Below are 6,000 nucleotides of genomic sequence, written 5' to 3'. Positions count from 1 at the left end.
TTGAGGCTTTGTATTCAATGTTGCTCGTCGCTCGCCCCTCGTCAGTGTGACGACAACAGTGACTTGCTTGAGAGCAAAAGCTGCCAGCAAGAGCCCGTGCTCGCCAGATTTGGGTCCAGTGTGACGCCAGCTTGACCCTGGTGGCAATCTGACGGTGCTTCTGTACCATGAACCTAAAAGAACCCTCAATAGAACCCGATTAACCTCCCTTTTGGCCTTTATGAATAGTTGATGTGAGAGCCGGGAGCGTCTGAGCATTTGCCAACCTTGAGTCCGTATTCCAAACGGTCTGGACACCTTCGTTCGCCTGTTTGAAAAGTCTCCTGTAGAAGTTGCTGGGACTTTCACGGACTGCTTTGTAATCCTATAGTGATAGTTTTACACGACCTTTGCACCATGAACGTGGGAATCATCCATGAAATACCGGTTAATCTTCTCTGTGGCCTTGGGAAACATAATGGGAGCCCGAGACATGGTTGTGCTTTGCTTGGCTAAAGGTTGACTGCGGTTACTGTGGAATGGACTATTGATGGACGACGAAGGGTAGTAGTAGTAGTAGTAGTAGTAGTAGTAGTAGTAATAGTAGTAGTAGTAGTAATAGTAGTAGTAGTAGTAGTAGTAGTAGAGCAGGAGTAAGAGGAGAAAAAGGAGAGAGAAAAAAGAGAGAGAGAAAGAAGAATAAGAAGGAGGAGGAAGAAGAGGAGAAGAATTATATGCGAGAAGGAAGAGGAGAAAGAGGAGGACGAGGACGAGAATGGTGAGGAGTTGGACGAGGCGAGAAAAAGAGGAAGATAAAATATTCAAGACAGCTCCTTGTAGATCTGACGGCGAGGTCATAAAGCTAACAGGATGGAAGAAGGAGGAGGAGGAGGAGGAAGTGAGCAGGAGGTGGAGGAGGAGGAGGCGGAGGAAAAGGAGGAGGAGGAGGAGGATATTGGAAAGTTCCATATGACAGTTCAATGCGGAATTCCCTCTCACGCGATCCTCTGTCCATTCCGAGACGCGACACACTCATCATCAGGTCCAGAGGCGGGGTAGGGGGGAGGGCGCCCTTGCCAGGTTGTCGTACTCAGAGCATAGTATTTACCGGCTTCTGACGCCTAACTATTGCCAAGAGACATCAGGATCTAACTCTTTTAACGATAACTATAGATGAGTTTCGTTATTGGGGCCCAGAAGACAGTTTTGGGGTAGGAAGTCGGGAAATATAAGCGGCTGAGTAGGACAATCTGGCAACGTTGGGGAGCGGTAAACTCTGCCGTGCCGGGAATCGAACCACTACTAGCACGACGGGAAGGCAGCGCACTAGCCACCCTGCCATAAGGCGTTCCATGGTAGCGTGGTTTGGTCGCCCTCCTCGTGTGGCGGGTCACTGCGTAGTTGCATGCATTGGTATTCCTCGGATAAAGATAATGTGTAATCATAGTGTGTGGGCTCGGTGGACTGGAGGCCAGGGGTGGAATTTATTTTATTTTATTTTTTGTATAGGAGGAGGACACGGAGGCAAGGCAGACGTATTGGAGCTCCCTGTAAACCTTTCTTCCATTGAACGTTTTCATGGGGAGGAGGAGGAGGAGGAGGAGGAGGAGGAGGAAACATAGAAAGACAGGCAACAGAAAGTCTATTGATTCATTACGAGGTTGCCTGTTCTAAGTAAAACCATGGTCTGCCTGACAGGAGGAGGAGGAGGAGCAGGAGAAGGTGGATAACTTTGTAGGTTTTTTTTTTTTTTTTTTTTTTTACAACAAAGGAGACAGCTCAAGGGCACAGAAAAAGGAAATAATAATGAAAAAAAAAGCGCTACTCGCTGCTTCTAAAAAAAAAAGAATCAAAAGAGGTGGCCGAAAGAGAGGTCAATTTCGGGAGGAGAGGTGTCCTGATACCCTCCTCTTGAAAGAATTCAAGTCGTAGGCAGGAGGAAATACAGATGAAGGAAGATTGTTCCAGAGTTTACCAGCGATGATGCTGGTTAACTCTTGCATAAGGGGTTTGGACAGTATAGGGATGAGCATGAGTAGAAAGTCGTGTGCAGCGGGGCCGCGGGAGGGGGGGAGGCGTGCAGTTAGCAAGTTCAGAAGAGTAGTCAGCGTGAAAATAGCGATATAAGATAGAAAGAGAGGCAACATCGCGACGGAATTTAAGAGGTAGAAGACTATCAGTAGGAGGAGGAGAGCTGATGAGACGAAGAGCCTTAGACTCCACTCTGTCCAGAAGAGCTGCGTGAGTGGAGCCCCCCACACGTGAGATGCATACTCCATACGAGGGCGGACAAGGCCCCTGTATATGGATAGCAACTGTGCGGGGGAGAAGAACTGGGGGAAACGATACGGAACGCCCTTCCTCGAGGAAGCTGATTTAGCGAGAGAGATGTGAAGTTTCCAGTTAAGATTTTGAGACTGAGGATGTTTAGTGTTGAAGAAGGTGACAGCTGAGTGTTGTCGAAGAATAGGGGATAGGTGTTTGGAAGATTGTGTTGTGTTGATAGGTGGAGAAATTGAGTTTTTGAGGCATTGAAGGAGACAAAGTTCCTTCTACCCCAATCGGAAATGATAGCAAGGTCTGAGGTTAAGCGTTCTGCAGCCTCCAGTCTGGAGTCGTGTACTTCCTGTTGGGATGGCCTTCTATTGAAAGAAGTTGAATAATGCAGAGTGGAGTCGTCGGCGTATGAGTGGACAGGACAGTTTGTTATGGAAAGAAGAACATTGATGAATAACAGGAAGAGAGTGGGTGATAGGACAGAGCCCTGTGGAACACCACTGTTGATAGGTTTAGGGGAAGAACAGTGCCCGTCTACCACCGCAGAGATAGAACGGCCGGAAAGGAAACTGGAGATAAAAGAACAGAGAGAGGGATAGAATCCGAAAGAGGACAGTTTAGAAAGCAAAGACTTATGCCAGACTCTATCGAAGGCTTTCTATATATCTAGCGCAACTGAGAAAGTTTCACCGAAACGGCTAAGAGAGGATGACCAAGAGTCAGTTAAGAGAGCAAGAAGATCGCCAGTAGAACGCCCCTTGCGGAACCCATACTGGCGATCAGATAGAAGGTTAGAAGTGGAAAGATGCTTTTGAATCTTCCGGTTAAGGATTGATTCAAAACCCTTAGATAGACAGGAAAGTAAAGCTATAGGGCGGTAGTTTGAGGGATTGGAACGGTCACCCTTCTTAGGCACAGGCTGTACAAAGGCATACTTCCAGCAGGAAGGAAAGGTAGATGTTGATAGGCAGAGACGAAAGAGTTTGGCCAGGCAGGGTGTCAGCACGGAAGCACAGTTTTTAAGGACAATAGGAGGCACTCCATCAGGTCCATAAGCCTTCTAAGAGTTGAGGCCAGAGAGGGCATAGAAAACATCATTATGAAGAATCTTAATAACAGGCATAAAGGAGTCAGAGGGGGTATGAGTAGGAGGAATATGCCCAGAATCGTCCAGAGTGGAGTTCTTACAGAAAGTTTGAGAGAATAGTTCACCCTTAGAGATAGATGAGACGGCAGTGCTCCCGTCAGGGTTAAGGAGAGGAAGGAAAGAGGAAGAAGTGAAACTGGTGGAGATTTTTTGGCTAGGTGCCAGAAGTCACGGGAAGAATTAGAAAAAGCAAGATGTTGACATTTTCTATTGATGAAAGAGGTTTTGGTAAGTCGGAGAATAGATTTGGTACGATTCTGGACTGAAATGTAAAGTTCATGGTTGGTAGGAGTGCGAAGGCTCTGGTACCTTTTGTGAGCTGCCTCTCTAGCACGAGAACAAGCATGCTTAAACCAAGGCTTTTTAGCATGAGTAGAGAAAGAACGTGGAATGTATGCCTCCATTCCAGAGACAATCACCTCTGTGATGCGCTGGGCACACACAGAGGGGTCTCTCTCCTGGAAGCAGTAATCATTCCACGGGAAATCGGAAAAGTACATCCTCAGGTCGTCCCACCGAGCTGAAGCAAAATGCCAGAAGCATCGCCTCTTCGGTGGGTCCAGAGGATGAACAGAAATAAGGTTATAAACGGAGGAGCCCAACGGAGAGAACAGTTTGACAGAGTAAGCAGAAGGATTAGAGGTAAGGAAGAGGTCTAGAATGTTGGGCCGGTCTCCAAGACGGTCGGGAGGAGAGTAACATTTCAGTGTAATGGTTTAAGCGTCGTATCCTGGGTCTCCTGACTGGCCAGTGGAAAACAAGTGTTTCTCCACCTGGGGGGCCGGCACTTCAACTGCTTTAGTATATTTTAGCGTGCTGATGAAAAGGGGTCAGTGTGTACATTCAAGAGGCGGGTATCGGGACACCTCTCCACCAGAGCTTGACCTCTCTTTCGGGCTCTCGTTCTGTCTTTGTTGGAGCAGCGTCTGGCGGGCCGTTTTGTTCATGTTTTTGTTTTTTGCCCATGAGCTTCTTCTCTTGTGGCAAACACACACACACACACACACACACACACACACACACACACACACACACACACACACACACACACACACACTTTGGTAGGAAATCTGCGTCACAGAGTTTCATGGTACATGTCCTTACGCTCGAGTGTTGATATCCGGCGTGAGACCCCGTGTGTGGGACGGTGAGAACGCGCCAGAGTTAGAGGCAGCCAGGGTCATATTCTCAAACATTTCGGCGCTCAAGCACAGTTATTTGACAAGGCTTTCGTAGAAGTTTGGGGCATTTCCATGGGTAGTTTTATGACCCTGGTGGTAGTTTGACCAGTCTACTGCCCCATGAACCTGAAGAAACACTCATTAGAACGCGATTGATCTCCTTTTCGGCCTTTGGAATAATTCCATGTAAGAGTCCAAAGTGTCTGAGGATACCGACACCGGACCGCCTAGACTGCTTACAAGGGTGTTGAGTTCGGGAAAAGTTAAGAGACGCTGGGCCAGTAGAAGGGGCGGGGAGGGTGGAGGACAGTCCTTTGTATAGCTTTTCCTCCATGTATGTATTCAGGAGGAGGAGGAGTAGCAGAAGGAGGAGGAGGAGGAGGAGGAGATAAATTTCTGAACCTAGGAATCTTTTTTGTTACTCTCCGTTCAACCCGTTCTAACTTTTCTACGTCTTTTCTGTAATAGGGAGACCAAAACTGTACACAGTACTCTAGATGGGGTCGAACCAGCGAATTATACAGTTTTAATAATACTTTTTCCGATTTATTATTAAGACTCGTCCGATGAAGCCAACCAATTTGTTTGCGGTTTTAACTATCTCTGAACAATGCTGACCGGGCTTTAAATCGCTTGATATAGTGATTCCAAGATCCTTTTCTTTACTTACTGCAGAAAGTTGTTGGCCATTCATTACTTACTGAATGCGATTGTTATTGTTTCCGATGTGTAACACTACATTTGTCAGCGTCAAATTTCATTTGCCATTGATTGGCCCAACGTGCTAGTAGATTTAGATCTGATTGTAGGGTAACTGTAGGGTAACCTAATGCTTCTTCGACGAGTGTCGTAGTTACCTTACTAGCGATTTTTGTGTCATCAGCAAATTTTGATATTTTGCAAGTGAGCCCATCATCGATATCATTAACATAAATTAAGAAGAGCATGGGGCCAAGCACTGATCCTTGAGGTACGCCGCTTCTGATATCGAGCCAGTTAGATGTAACACCGTTTATAACTACTCTCTGTTTCCGCTTAGAGCCAGTTCACATGCCAATTAAGAATATTACCTGAGATACCGTTCGCCAATAGTTTACTGAACAATCGTTGGTGGGGGACCTTATCAAATGACTTTTGAAAATCCAGATATATAATATCTACTGATCTACTTTCATCGAACACCTCAAAAATATTATCAAGTAAGTTACGTAGTTAAACACGAACGTTTACTACTGAAGCCATGTTGCGAATTATTTACTTTATTATTTTCTTCGAAGAATTTCACCATATTATCGCGAATGATAGTCTCCATTAACTTACAAACAATCGATGTAAGGCTAATTGGTCGATAGTTTCCTGGATGAGACTTGTCCCCCTTTTTAAAAATTGGTGTGACATTTGCTAGTTTTCAATCCG

This window comes from Eriocheir sinensis, chromosome 38, assembly GCF_024679095.1.
Source record: "Eriocheir sinensis breed Jianghai 21 chromosome 38, ASM2467909v1, whole genome shotgun sequence".
Lineage (NCBI taxonomy): Eukaryota > Metazoa > Arthropoda > Malacostraca > Decapoda > Varunidae > Eriocheir > Eriocheir sinensis.
The sequence above is the reverse complement of the archived record's forward strand: the minus strand, read 5'-3'. Positions refer to the sequence as shown.